Here is a 16,441-nt window from a genome sequence, read left to right on the forward strand (position 1 = left end):
TTTTGTGGCAAACCCCTTATGTGTTGCAAAGCCTCCAGAACACTTGAAACTCATCTCTTTTTCCATGGGTGTTTTAACCTTTTATAAAAATCTCTCACTCAAAATACTTATGAGAACTATTTACTCTGTCCCTTCTTTTCTATAAATTCTTCCTCTGCAGGGCTCAGAATATTTTCGGGGGTTTGGAACCTTCCTAAGTCCTGCTGAAATTTCTCTGATCTCCTCCACTGATCCTGCTACACTGTCAGCTGTTATGCTGATGAAATTCCATTCATTCATTTTCTTTCTTTGGATAGTCTACTTAACAAATCACTTTCATTGTAGTCTCTTTAATATTATACCTAACGTGCTGGAGTTATGAACTCTACCTAATATATATAAAAGACTATGCTTGCTCTCTCTCTCTCTCTCTCTCTCTGTGTATATATATATATACACACACACACACACTATATATGGTATCTATAGTAGGTATATGGTATATATATAGTATGTGTGTATATATATATGTACCTACAAACACACATGTATATATTTTTTCCCTAATCTGTTGTACCTACTATTCCAGTTGTTACTAAGGAAACAGATCAAAACAGATCCATGGAATGAAAGGTCAGACTTGAATTAAATTATGTTTTAAATCTTTTTTGCAAGGTGTTATTTAGGAAACAAGATGCTTCCTAAGATTCTTTTTTACATATGTAATTTATACTGATACATAATACATTAAATAATAATCTGTGTTTCCCTTGAATGCCCTTATTTTAGTATTTACATTAAAGTAACCAGTTACAAGGAATTGCTGTGTGATGACAAGGTAGGTAAGTTTGCTGAATGTCATTATAGAGTACACAGTTTTGTCAGGGAAAGAATACATCTTATTAACCTACAATGATTAGGGTATTGATTATATTATCATCAGAGAGACCTTGGAACATTATTTAAAAGCCTTTATGCATGCTGAGAAAATCGCATAGGAATTTCATTAGCTTGTAATCTTGCTTATATGGGTGGGAGGCAGGTGGATGAGGTTAGCATTTTCAGTTAGTAAATATTCACATTTATTCACAGTTTATTACTAAAATATTATACATATAAATTTAAAATACTTTGATTATCAATTTACAAGATAAAGTAAAATAAAAATAACTTAAATAGGTTTACTTTTATTGTAAACATACAAGTTATGTTTGTTTGTATAGAACTATGTTAAAAAATAACTACAGCTACATTACAGTAATTTTCCAAATTGGTAGAGTCCACATCGTAATTAGAAATCACTGTAATCAAAATGCTTGTCCTTGATTTTTTTTCTTCTCCTTGATTTTTAATAACATGCTGTATTTTGTACTGCTGGCGTGAAATGTCAACAAGATTGAAGATAATGTAGAATACAGATGCTTATATAGTGAGAATGAAGGTGCTAAACAGTGAGTACAAAGTTTAGCTTCTTTCCACAGTAGAGTTAAGAAAATATCTTTGAAAAATATAAAACAATAGAAACATGTAATACCATTATTTTATTCTCATCATTAGTTAGGCCACTATTAGAATGTAGTGTCTAGAAAGTATTGACCTTCACATGCAGGTTTTTGCATAAATTAATACACTTTTCCACTGGTTTGTTCATTGGATTATTCTAAGTCAAGTCTCTAGGCTCTTATACATTTATGAAGTAAAAATAAGCATTTTTTTAAACTTTTCTATTGCTAGTGATCCGATAGGTAGAACTATGGCTTCTAGAATTAACTGCAATGTTTTCTTAAAAAATTTTACAAGTCTTCACAGTTGGATTACATATTATGTTTTTCGAGATTTAAAGCACTATGTTGTAAGGTGTTGTAAGAAAAGATCTAATTTGGGGGTATGGGTGATAAATGTCTGGAATAATCCCCATTTATTGCCTATTGTTCCTGTTTGAATGATAAGTAACATAGTCACCCTCTTTAGAACATTTTTTTCCGGCTTTATATGTAATTTCAGACTTGGGTTTTGTAAGGCATGCAAATGTTTACCTTGATATACTGTATTCTGTTGTTTGAATGAATAAAATGTAGAGCTCCACGATTGTTAGTTTCACTTGTTATCAAAGAATATTAGGGGAAAATTCCTACAGAATAATATTAACACGAAGAGTTAAATGCAGAAAAAAATCAAACCAGTGATCCTTTGTAGCTTCTATCTCAATGCAACATTCAGTTCATTTTATAAGTGCATGTAGTTCAAAGAGTCAAAGTGTGCTGTTCAAGGGTTTTTTTTTTTTTTTTTTGCAAAAAAATAGTACCCTGTCCTTCGCATTTTCCCTCCATTGAGACAACAAATTTCACTTCTGACTATTTTTTCTACTTTTCTGAATAGTATACATATATCATTACTAGATTTTTAAAAATTTTAGACATTCTTTATTGATTTAGTTGTCTTGCTCTCCACGAACTCACCACACATGTATACCTTTCCCATGTACCCATCCTTCCAAAATATTTATATTAAAATTTTGATTATTTCAGTATTTGGTGTTTATTTTTAATGATCTTGCCAATACTCTTAGTTGAATCCCATGGTAAAAATGATTATGCATTCTCTCCTACATAACTTTTTTTCCTACCTAGAGTTAATAATTGTCTCTTTTTGTAGTTTACTATTTTTGTATTTACCATAAATTTATCTCAGACTCTTCACCAATGGTCTAAGGGATCTTTCCAGATCCTCTGACATGCAATAGATATTTAGTCAATCTCGTCCTCCTAAAAAATTACCTTAGAACATTGACTTGGGCTGATAAACAGTGATTCTTTCTGCATAGCTGTCATCCTGATGTCTCTCTTCATCCAGAAAAAAGCAAGAGAGGACAGTACATCCTGGAGTCAATTCGAGAAAAGTTCCCAGTATAAAAGGATACGAGGTGCCAGATTACAAGTATTTAAGCAGTACCCAGAAAACGGCACAATAAGAAGCCTGTTTTATTTGGGTTTGTGTCTGTAAAAGTTGAGGGTACTGGTTTTAAGCATTAGAAGCAGATGCTGACTATGTTATAGAAAAAACAGTTAATTTATTTGAGTGATATGGGTGGCTCATAGCAGTTCCAGGACACTGATGGAACAAGTTTAGAAAACAGAGAAAAAGTGGCAACTCCAGTGGTCCACAAGCAGGAAACCACTTTGAGCTCTGATAACTTTCTTTCTTCACTCTTCAAAATTTAACCTCAGCTGATTTTATATTTTTCTGCTAGTTCATTCTTTTTTTTTTTAACATCTTTATTGGAGTATAATTGCTTTACAATGGTGTGTTAGTTTCTGCTTTACAACAAAATGAATCAGTTAATTGTTAATTGTTTTGGGTTTGTTATTGTAGGTCCTTTCCTTCTCTTGTGTTTCTTGCCTAGATAAGTTCCTTTAGCATTTGTTATAAAGCTGGTTTGGTGGTGCTGTACTACTTAGGTGTATTTTTAACTAAATATGTACAGGACCTGTATGCTTTGTATCCTATTAACTTGTTGTATTCGCTTGTTAGTTTCAGGGGTTTTTTTTGGTGGATTCTTTGGAGTTCTCTGCATAGACAACTATGTCTTCTGCAAATAAAGATAGTTTCATTTATTGCTTCCCAATCTTTATGCATTTTATTTCTTTTCCTTGTCTTATTGTGGCAGCTTGGACTTCTAGCAAAATGTTGAATAGGGGTGATAAGATAGTCCATTCCTGCCTTCTCTCACCATTAAGTATGATGTTAGCTGTGGGTGTTTTGTAGATGTTCTTTATCAAGTTGAGAATGTGTTTCTCTGAATTTGCTGAGAGTTTTTAAAAAATCATGAATGCACGTGGTATTTTGTCAAATGCCTTTTCTGCTTCAATTGATATGATTATATTACTTTTCTTTGTTAGCCTGTTGATGTGGTAGATTACATTTCTGAATTTTGAATGTTGAACCAGTCTTGCATAACTGTAATAAATCCTAGCTGATAACAATAATTATTTTTAGACATTGTTGGATTTGTTTTGCTAATATTTTGTTGATTTTTTTTTATCTAAGTTTATGGGAGATATTTATCTTTTTTTTTTTTTGGCAATGTTTTATCTGGTTTGATATTAGGATAATTCTGACTTCATAGAATGAGTTAGACATGATTTCTCTGCTTCTGTTTTTGGAAGAGTTGTAGAGAATTAATTGGTATTATTTTTTTCCATAAATGTTTGGTAGGATGGTACCTTCACTTTGGAAGTTTATTAATTTTTGATTCAATTTCTTTAATAGATGTAGCGCTATACAGTTCGTCTATTTTTCCTTGTGTGAGGTTTGGTAGTTTATGCCTTTCAAGGAATTGGCCCATTTTATCTGTTATCAAGTTGTTAGCATAGAGTTGTTCCCAATATTCCCTTATTACCCTTTAACATCCAATTGTTTCTTCAATTGGCTATCCATAATTATGACCCTTCTTTATTTATGATAGTGGTAATTTTTGTCTTCTCTCTTTTTTTCTTGACTACCTTTGCTTGACCTTACTAATTTTTTTTTTTATCTTTTCAAAGAATCAGATTTTGGTTTCATTGATTTTATTCTGTAATTTTCAATTTCATTGATTTCTGCTCTAATTTTTATTATTTTCTTTCTTCTGCTTGCTTTAGATTTATTTTGCTCTTCTTTCTCTAGTTACCTAAGGTGTAAGCTTTGATTATTGATTTTAGATTTCTCTTCCTTTCCATTCTTGGCATTTAATGCTTTAAATATCACTGCATCTCACAAATTCTGGTAAGCTGTATTTTTATTTTTATCTAATTAAAATATTTTTGGATTTTTCTTGAGGCTTCTTTGACTCATGGGTTATTTTAAAATGCTTTTTAAACCTCTCTATATTTTTGGATTTGTCTTACAGAGTTCTAATTTAATTTTGTTGTAGTCTGAAAACATTATTTGTATGATTTCTATTCTTTTAAATGTATTAAGGTGTGTTTTATGGCCCAGAATATGGTCTACCTCGGAGAATATTTCATGTGAGCTTGAGAAGAGTGTGCATTCTGCTGCTGGATGTAATATCCTACAAATGTTCAGTAGATCAAACTGACTGATAGTGCTGTTCAGGTCACCCTTATTCTTTCTGATTTTCTCCCTGCTTGTTCTATCACATGCTGATAGAGACATGTTGCAGTCTCCAGGTACAGTTATGGATTTTACTATGTCACCTTGCAGTTTTATCAGCTTTTGCCTCGTGTATTTTGGTATTCTATTATTAGGAACATACACTTTTAGGACTGTCAGTGTTTCTTGGAGAATTGACCACTTTGTCACATGTAATTGCCCTTTTTATCCCTGATAACATTCCTTGTCCTGAAGTCTGCTTTGTCTAAACTTAAACAGGTGCTCCAGCTTTTTTTTGAATTGTGTTAGCATGTCCTATATATCTCCAGCTATGGGCTTGGACCATGGCAGACATTGGATTGGCCCCCAGGAGTCCTCACTGTGACCCAGAATGCTCTGCAAGTGTACACACTCTCGGCCCACACATGTGCAGTACATACCCCCGCCCTGGCTTTGGTCAGTCCTGCCCCTGTGTGTCCTTTGGCCCAGAGCCTGGTCCCCACAGCTGGCTGTGCCTTTGGGGTGAGACTTCAGCACACTGTGATTCTGACTGAGGGTTGGGAGGCCTTGACAATGATTGGGGTTTGCTTGAAAGATAGCATGGACCAGACTGCATACTGACAAGTCTGGAATAAGGGCCTCTGGCAACTGGGGCGCCCAGGTGTTTCCCATCCAAGGACTCTCCATCCTCTCCCCCACCCCAGGAACTCCTGAGATCAGAAGACATCGGGCTCGTTCTGGAATGAATGCTCCTGGCAGCATCTTGGGCATTTTCTGCTGTCCTCTTAGCTGCTCCTGACACTGAGCACATCCCAGCCGATTCTCTGCCTGAGCCTCTACCTGGACCTGCACTTTACTCCCCACCCTTACACAGCCACATTCACAAAGTGCATCCTGAGAGCTTCGCATGTGCCCCCTTCCCTTCCTGGGAGACTTCACAAAGAGCAAAAAAGAAAAAAATGTACCAAGTACTCCTAGGTACTCCTCGGAGAGATTTTCCCTCTTGAGCTCTTTTGTCTGCAGTCTGCTGTGATTATACTGGATCCCTACTGGTGTGATGGCAAGTGGCGGGGGAGGAGGGTGTTCTACTACTGTATGATTCAGTCTCAGCCTATGACTTTGTTAAGTTCACAGATGTTTCCCTGGCGGAATTGCTTTCCCTCTTGCCCTCTACCCCAATCCCTGGCTGCAGAGTTTCCAGTCTACTTCCATGACAGCCTGGCCACTGTTAACTATGTTATTATGATTATGATTTTTATTTTTCTTTCTTAAGTGAGGCAGGAAGGCTGCAGGAGCTGCGACTAGGTTTCAGAACTGTGCTCTGACAAAGTCCTTTCCTCTGGAGTGTAGGTCTTTGTTACTGAGAAGGCTCTTGGCTTATTTCACAGTAGTGATGCTGCCCCTTCCCTGGCCAGGTCCATGAAGGAATCTTTCTTGAATCCTCATGGTGAGACTCTGGTGGCTTTCGGGGTCCCTCTTAGACTATGGTTCCCATGAGTTTCTCACGCTTAGTCCACAGTTATGTTCAGCAATTCATCCAGCTCACCATTTAGGTGTTCCTATTAGTTGATGGCCTCAGAGCTTCTGCTCCAGGTGAGGAGATATTGGTTGCTGTAGCTGTCTGGATGTGTCTGTCTCTGCAGATTTTGCAGTGGAGGTCTGCCTTGTGACCTCAGTTCTCTGATAGATCCAAGGAAAGTCACTGATTTTTAGTCTGTTCAGTTTTTTCTTGTAATCATGGCCACTGCCAAGCTCTTTCTATGTTGGCATTAAACCTGGAAGTCCTTCCCCACATACTTTTAGTGTATGTATTTTCTACTGTCTTGGTTTCTGGCCTGTTTCTTTGTCCTGATTTTGTGACGCTTCACTAGGGTGGCCTGACATTGGATTCCGACCCATCTGACTCTCTCTGTTCCATACTTATTTTTGTCCCACTTTCACGGGCCACAGATCCACGTGACAAAATATTTATTGTCTATGAAAATTGAGCACAAATAAAATATAGAATACAATCTGAAGATTCGTATGAGGTCATATGATCATACTCAGTTTCCCTGACTGTTCAGATCAACATCAGGCCTTATCAAATTTTTAGTCCAAAAAGAAGCAAAAGGTAGTAAAGAGACATACCATCTCAAGCCGCAAGAAGAAAATAGTGTGTCAAGTCTACACAGTCAGCACAAACTAAGTCAGAGGAACTGTCAGTTACACCCATCCATCCCAGAATACAGTCTGAGGCACCAGACTTCATGACTTTTTTTGGATGATGCTAAAATGGAATAAATGCAAGTCAAAGGAAAGTGTTTCCCTGGCTACATGTATTCAGTATAAATTTATTTTAAAGATTAGTTGCACAGGAGGTAAATGAGAATCAGAAGAATGCATGGGTAAGAGGAAACAAGGCACTAACAGCATGATCAGGGTGTATATATACATACAAATGTTAGGCTTCAGTGGAAGAAAACACAATGCAAAGCAAGATAAACAAAACAGAATGGCAACTTGAGAAAGGAGGTCCACATCCTGAGGGCCCGTTACACAGTGCTAGTTATATGCTTTCATAAATGTGTGAAAGAGTCAATTTAACATGAACAATGGATCCAAGTCAGAGTAGCCCTATAGCTTCTTCACTCCATATGGCCATAAACCAGAACATTGCAAAGCTTTTCTGAATAGATCATTGAACAATTTCTTCTAAAACTCTAAACTCTTTCTCTTTACATGTTAATAGAAGCAGTGTTGAAGTTGAACATTTCTATTAAGTTAGACTAAGAAACAATCCATTACTGCCCAAGACCTGTTACCATCACTTCCAGATTAGGGAACATCGTTAATAATAATCACCAGTTATTATTGTAAGAATCCTATGTCATTTAAGCTTCAAGAAAAGATGGTGTCTAGACAGGAACCAAAAAAGACAGAGATGATCTCTTTTACTCGAGTTCTCAGCAGTGACCTGAATCATTTGAGAGCTCATAATGTTCTGATACATTAAAAATAATGCCCCAAACTCTACAACACACAGTTAAGTATAGCATATAAATGTTATTGTTTAAAACGTCAAACATCATGATATAACATCTCTTTTGGGGAATAGTGCCTCTTGGATATGTATACATTTTATATCTCTGTTGAAGAGTTGGAAAGGACAAATGTCACACGAAGGATGGAATAATTACATTTTGTTCATGTATGTAGTGAATAGCTTGTACTATATGCAATGTTGATTTTACCTGAGATATCCAATATCACCCCCAATCAGTCTAAGTTGTGCACAATATTAAAAGTAGCTGTGGACAATCTTTCCTATATAATACCTAGTCATCCCACTTACAATTTCTAAATTTATGATGATTCATTTTAGTTACATTTCTTAGCTCTCTCAATGGTCCATGCAATTTAGGATTTAGAATGCCAGCCTCTCTCAGTATTGAGAAAGAGGGCCAGGTGGTAGGGAAGGAGGGTGGGAGGTGCGGAGCTGAGCAGAACGTTCACAGTATATCCTTTGCGGCATTTTTACTTTAGATTATTTTGCTGACAGTGAGGTGGCTGTAGTTAGAGTGAGTGAAATGGATTAGTTCTGCTAATGGCCTTAATATTTATTGTTTTGGACATCAAGCTCTATCTATTTAGGTCTCTGAAATAGAATTACATTTGTTAAAAAACTATAAACTTCAGAAACAGCAGGCTGCCTAAAACATATGTTTTAATGGATGTTGGAACAAGAAAGGAGTTTATTAAGTCAAGCAACATTGGCTGAACAGCGCTAGACTGGATATACCTACTTCATGACTTGAAATGCATACTTTTCCTTAAATGGTGAGTTCCTTAAAGGAGAATCTAAGTCTTACTCACTTTTGAATTCCCAGCTCTTAGAAGATTCAGTTAATGTTTTTTAAATTGAATTTTGAAATAGTATTTTTTTTCTTTCAGCTACCTTATAATCAAAGTTTGCAAATATTCAGAAGAGTATAAGAGATGTAGAACAGATTTCTGTAATTCACACATACATAGACAGTGATGGCGAGTCCATAGTCGTCTTATGTACACGTTTGTGTCGAGAGGAATAGGGAGTTTTAGAAAAACGGGTTTAACAAAATTTATACAATAGAAATAGCAAGAGGTGATTTTGGAGTTATGTTAGACTATGCTGCCTCATAATTTCCTGTGATTAAAAAAAGTGAGGCCTAGCTATTCAGAGAGAAGGAGGGAGAAAAAGGGGGATTGAGAAAGAAGAAGAAGGAGGAGGAGGGGAGGGGGTGGGCGGGGGGGAAGAGGAGGAGAGGAATGCAGAGACAGCTTCGAGAAACGGATTCAGGAGGCTGACGAGGCTGGTCTCTCTTCCCTCCCTCACTCCTTTATTTTTGCCATCTCAGGTCTTCTGTGGAAAGCCACACAGCCTTTTGCCATCAGAGTGCCCTCCTGGCACTGCTGTGTATCCAAAGTAATTAAAAGGAGGCCAGAACAAGGGCCAAGAGGTACCGGGTGCCCTCTACGCGTGTCTTGTCAATATCAAGCATTCAGTAAGTATTCAGCCACTGACTAGCCTTTGAGATCATATAAATCAGCAGCCCGGTTTCCTAAAACACCTAGATACTAGGATAATTCATGTTTCCATGAATATTTAGATACTGTATCCAGTTCTTACTCAAACATTGATTTAAAATTTTACCATATGGATATCAAAATTAGGTATATTTGCCTACTATTTTTCTTGAATAACTTAGAAATAAAGATAGCAGTTTTGCCATTTTGGGGGCTTATTTGATTTTGCTTTTCTTTGTATATTACAAAAATAGCATAGTAATTGCTATTGGACCGTGCCCTCTGACATGCATTTATTAAATATCTTCTCTTATGTCAGCTCTAAACTTACACAAACCTTGCACTTTTCATAAGGACCCTTTGCCTGGTAAATATAATCCCCGTGATTTTAATAGTGACAGAAAGGAAAAGAAAAATCCATCAAGTTCACATCACCAATTTGTTATGAAATTAGCACAAAAACGTCATATCCAGAATAAGCGGTATTTCATTCAGCAGTTAGAAAGAATGAGTGTTTGCATCATCATTGCCACTCCCTAAGTATTTTCCAACCTTCTACCTTCTGCACAGAATTGAAAGCACTCATACATTTTTCATTGCTTTCCTCAAATTCATGACCTTGTCCAGACCTGGTTGGAGCAGGACATTTTAGCACTAGGACTGACCGCTTGACCCTCACCCATTTTGATTTCTCTGATATTATGGAAGCCTCACCCTTTCTTTAAAGACATGACTCTCTAAAAGGAAAAATACTCCCAACTAGTTTGGTAAAGTAATAAGATATATCCAGCTAATATTTAAAGATTAAGTTTCAGGAACAGATTCTGTGGTCTAAATCCAAGTGACAAATGTTCTATATCATGGGATGGAAAATAATAAAGAAGCTACTGGTGTCTAGTACAGTCATGACCACACACATTTCACTTTGGATATTAAACCTTTGTCTACCAAATGTTCATTTTTAATAATTTTCTTTCTTTATTAAAGGGTGAGCATAGTTCCGGAGGAAAATCTTTTTTCTAGTCGTGTGACACTGAGAAAGCCACTTAAAAACTTTGGGTGTGACTTCACTAGAAAATGTGTTAACCACCAATGTCATTTTCAATATTAATATTCTATGATTCCACCAAACCAGAGTCAACCTAATAAAAATTATATTCTATTATCATAAGGAAAACACTGGAAATGCATAATAAATTCTCAGTAACCTTACATTTAATAAAGGGCCTTCTTTTACTTTATTTTAAAAATAGCAAGCCAATAAGTGAAGGAATAATTGACATTTTAAAGGTTAGCAGAATATGATTGCCAGAATTCTGTTTAATTACATAGTTACAGTTCATCATTCAATAACAGAAATTAAGGAAATCATATAATGTTACAGTGCCAACAATATTAAACAACTCTTGAGTAAAAAACCATCAAGTTAGATATTCAAAGTCTCAATCATGCAAAGTTGTCATGTAAAGTAGTAGTTCTGAATGGCTTTACCTTTTTTTAAGTGATGGGGGAAACTTAATCTTGCACACTATAAATTTTCCTCCTGGTAGCAATATCATTTGTAAATTTCTTAGAATTATGAGTAAGACATTAATAAGTTTTATCTATTAAGGACTGAGATATAGAAACTATGAATTCAGAAAAAGGTAATTCTTGAACTATGCATTTCATGTATTTTACCAAGGGGGAAAATCACAGAGACAGATTTTAAAATAATTTAATTTCCTAATTTTATTATTGCCACATTATAATAATATTTTCTGTTCTGCCAGAAATTCACATTTAGTTTCCAGGGGCAGCTATTTCTTTGCACTCCCTTCCCAAAGGTGGCCCAATGAGTATTTAAGTCCAGACGTCCCCGAACTATTATTTATCTGGGATAGATTGTGATTAAAAATAAAGAATGTCAAATCACATATTTTCCAATAGAAGCAAGTTTGCAATGGGTATTTTATTTCTTAACAGGGGCCTAGCATCCAAAGTTATTTTTATCAAAGTACTCATAAACAATAAATTTAATCAATGACAATTGACATTTGTTTACAATGTACCGTATAAGACTTCACAAAGTATATACAAATTAATTTAAAAGAATTTATGGAAAGTAGACATACAGCACATAATTTTAATATATTTTGAAGATTCATAGGGATAATGATTTTATAAGATGGAATAATTCTGTGTGGACCTAGGAAAAAGAGTATTACAGTGGAATATATAGTGTAGGTAAATAGTCAAAAGTGTGTGTGTGTGTGTGTGTGTGTGTTAGGGCTTGTGTGGAGAGAGTAACTGAGGCCCTTGCAGACCCTGGGAGGTCTCCTGTCATCTTCAGTAAAGGTGATTCTGGCTTTCATGTTCATTTATTGTCAAGGGGTAGACTGATTTGTTGCTGTGATTTATACATTGCTTACTATAAATAAAATTATAGTGTCTTATACTGGGAAAGAATCTTCTACTTCAGGTCATCACAAAAATTTGGAGTTCCATCTCCCCCAACTCCACCCACTTATATATATTTTTTCTTTTAGATAAGAAAAAGCATTGTTCTTTGAATTATGCAATATATATGTAAATCTCAATTTTATTAATCAAATTATTTCATATTGACCTATATCATATTAATTTCTGATTCATACTTAATATCAAGATACTTCCGTCATTTTCTTCTTCATTTTCCCTGCCTTTCAGCCTCAAAGAGTTAATGATATTGAAACGCCATAAAAGCCTCTCATAACTCGTAATGTTTTCTTTGAGAGAAATCATGTGGTGACTTAAAAAAAAATTTTTTTTAAATCATCATCTCAATTTTGTTTTTCTCTCTAATTTGGGTTTTTAAATTTCTGATTCCTGAAAATAAGCGACCCTTACGAGGCTGTGGATCACTTGAGTGTTAAGATAACAATCAAATTCCAACATGAACACAACTACAGGGACAGTGTGGAGACCTTGCTCCATTTGACCCATGATTCTGTGTCTATAAAAAAGGATTGATTTTATGTTCTCATTAAGTCTAAAATTGTCCTAAAATCAGGGAGCAGACTGAGGAAGTTAACTGCATCAACTACTAAACTTCCCAAAATAACTATTAGAAAATTTTAATCCACTCATTCTTCTTAAAACCAGAATATGGAATATGGACTAGGGTAGCAGACATAGAAGGTGAGGTAAAATAAAAACTTATTAAGCTGAATTATTAGAAGGAAGTTGGTATATTTCAGTTAAAAATGTATTTTTCCTCTCCTTTAAATCTTAACAAGACATTAAAATCTTCAACTGGGAAAAATGTCCTAAAATCACAAGGAAAATGTGGTTTTCATATTATTTAGTAATTTTAACTTATTTATTTATCTAAAGTTAATTTAAATAATTGTCTACTGAAGTGTGTAAGAAGAAACTTGATGTGTAAGGTATTTTAATGTAAAAAATGCCATTTCCCAAATTTCAATTGAAAATGAAAGCTTTTTGAGTTCACATGGAAAAAAATGTAGCTTGGATATTATTATCTAAGTTGCGACAAATGCCATAAATAATTAAACGAAAGTGCTACAGAATGATAAAGATCCTCAAAATAATAATCACAATTATAATATGATGAACTAGCAGGAATACAAAACATAGACATCTACTTAATTTTTTAATAGTTGTTCAACTATCACTTCAGGATAAATAAATTTGAATTTCCAATAAAGAACTCGAAGACAGTGTAGGAGTCATAAAACTTATCCTAATCATTCATGACCTACAGCCAGTCTAATGAATTGCCTCATCAAGCCTTTCTATTGATATCGTGGTGATGAATCCAGGAAGAGTGAGGAACATCTAAAAAACTGGAAGAAACCCTTAAATGTACAAGGGCCTATTTATTTAGAGACCATGTGGTATTTCTCGCTCCCACCATGCCTAACTGGGAGATGACATGGAGTCAAGGAAACATTCTTGGATTAGAAGCCTGGAATGAGGCAAAACTATTCCTGACCATTTTCTTTGCCTTTGAATAAATTACAATACCCACGGGTTTTGGTTTTCTCCTGAGCAGAACATAAAGCGGAAATTTTCTTGTACGTGATTGCTTTCAGAGCTAGCTAGCATTCCATCTATTTAGAAAATGTGTCCAACATCTCATGATACTTCCCCGAGAGTCTATGAACTATCCCATGCCTCACCTAGTTGTAATAATTGTAGAAATGATACAACAAAGATTTACATTCTTGAGTAAAAATGGAAGCATTTGTGGTCGTTTCAGAGAAGAGAAGTGGGTGAATCTTTTGAATACATTGATAGAGAATTCACATGTGAGGCTGTTGACCTCTTATTTAGTCCCCAGCCAGTGTCACAGCTAATACATCATGTTGAAACTCAGATGAGGTTGACCATACGAAACTGATGCTCGTGTCAGTGAAGAGACATTTAACCATGGGTGTTTTGTGATTATACATTCTTTTGTGTGCAATAATTTTCACTAAACTGAAGGAAGCATACTTGATATGTGTTGTCTTTCTGTGGTAACTTCAAAACCTGATACAACCTATGTCTTCTTTCAATTGCATACTTAGTACGAGGTGAAACTAGTAAAGAAGGCCATGTCTGTGACATAGAACTGAGGTCAGAATATGAAGACAGCAGAGTCCCAGTGTAACACTGGACACTTCATTGGAGTTTTTGTAATTTTATCTAAACTGTTGCCCTAATGACTAGTCCCCCTCCTCTTGCTCTACCCCCTCCATGGGAAGTTGCACTCCATAAATTTCATAGGCTAGAAATTCATTTGTGTGGTGTATCACCTACTATAATTATTAACACAGGTCTAGTGGCAAAGTTCTATCTATTCTGAGAAGGCCAAGTTTCCGGGATTATAAAGTATAGTTAATGATTGATAAAGCAGTTTGAAATTGCAAGGTATTGACAGACATGATAGATTTGGAGAAAATGTATAATTTTCACTTTGAGCAGTTTTTAGTATAATGTTTGCTATGAAACACAAAGTGTTAAAGGCCTAAGCTCAGCCCCACTGAGTGTATACTGCCCATTTATTGTGCTGTATGTATTGTAAAAATCAAATCTGGACTACAATGTTTTTACAAGAATATAATTTTCTTAGCTTGTTTTCACTGTAGCATTAATGGTCCATTTTAGTAAGTGGCTCAAATAATCAAGGGAGTAGTGTAATCATGCTTTTTTACAGAGTTTTCTGAGATATTGGCCAAAGAATGAGGGGCAGACATCAATTTTTATGATGTTTTTAATATCTACTATAAAGATACCACATGCAATAAATTGGATTTATAGAAACTACTAACAGTGTAAAGTTATTTATCAGTCCACTGCTTCTATACTGGACAGAAAGAATAAGTGGTTAACCATTTTATAGGTGATAAATTATTTTCAAACATAATTGCCCAATGAAGACAGAGGAAAATTGTACAAGATACAAGGACTAGTACTATAGTTACTACTTGTTGGAAAAGGTGAGGTTTACTTTTAATAAATACGTTTCACTTTATTTCACATGCTCTATCAAACCACATCTTCCTTAATATATAAGTAAATATATATTTCTTATTTCATTAAGTTCAAATTGTGGCAGTGGCCAAAACCTATTGATTCATAAATATTTATTGCATAAACAAATTAGTTCTGAGTGCTAATCGTCATCATTGTTTGATGACTAAGAGAAAGAAGTGTTTTCTTTTCCCTCCCACCAGAATAGTAAACCATTGGGTCAAAGTTATTTTGTACTTTTCTACATAAATATAATGTCACGTGTACAACAATTAATATTATCAGAACAAAAAATTGGGGACATAAAAAATAAATCCCTTCAGGTAATCTTTCCATGAAATGTGTACGTCTTCCAGGCTTTCTCTGCTCTCAGAAGATCCTTTATGACTTGTGTTGGGTTCCTTGACCACTGCTTTCTTCCAACCTGATATGGAAACTGTGACCATCATCGTCCGCTGGTCTAAATCTGGATGGAAAGCTGACTGAGTCAGTTTCAGAAGGAGCCGAAAGATGTCTTTGGTTCATAGCAGTCACTCCCTCACAATGAAAAAGTCACATGTATATTAAAGAAGAGCACAATTTCTGAAGGGAGAAAAATGCTCGCAAAGCGCAGAGGCATCTTCAGTCAAAAACCTACAAGCTCGAGTGAGTTGGATACACGCCTATGACCACTCTACTTACTCCGCTGGTGCTGGTTTTATGACCTTCCAGCAGACCGGTTCAGTAAGTTTTCATCTTTGGTTTTTGCAGAATATTTATCTGCTTGTCACTGATTACAGTGTGCATTGCCTTATGCCAAGTATATTAGGTTAATGTAAATTCTATCTGGTCATTTAGCAATTTTGACGTAGCTGCAATTTTAAGTATAGTTAGAGGAGTATGCTAGAATAAATCTCCAAAAATTTATCATGAAATCTTTCACAGCATTATTCTCATTGTGATAGATTGGGTTAAGGACACGGGAAGGAAATTTCTCTCTGACTCTTTTTTATGACATTATTTTCTGAATGAACCGGCCCAAGGTTATGCCTGATCTTTGGGACCCCCTCAGTTACACTCACTGGAAATGATCACAAGCAAACAGTGTTCTGGAAACTACTTCATGCAGGAATCGCGTCTCCCACCAAACAGACACAAGAGCAGACTCGTCCAATTAGCAGAATCCGCCCCCGGACCCGCTGTCTGTGCTTCTGGCACATTAATAAAGCTGAGACATATACCAGGACCCCTGAGGATCTGTCCCCCTAAGTTCCATGTAGAAACTTGTGGTCTGTAAGCAACAACTCGACCGAGTGAGCCACGAGAGGCTTGCTTTGAGCGTGGCACC

The sequence above is a fragment of the Leucopleurus acutus genome (genome assembly GCF_964270905.1).
Source record: "Leucopleurus acutus genome assembly, chromosome: 13".
NCBI classification, from domain to species: Eukaryota; Metazoa; Chordata; class Mammalia; order Artiodactyla; family Delphinidae; genus Leucopleurus; species Leucopleurus acutus.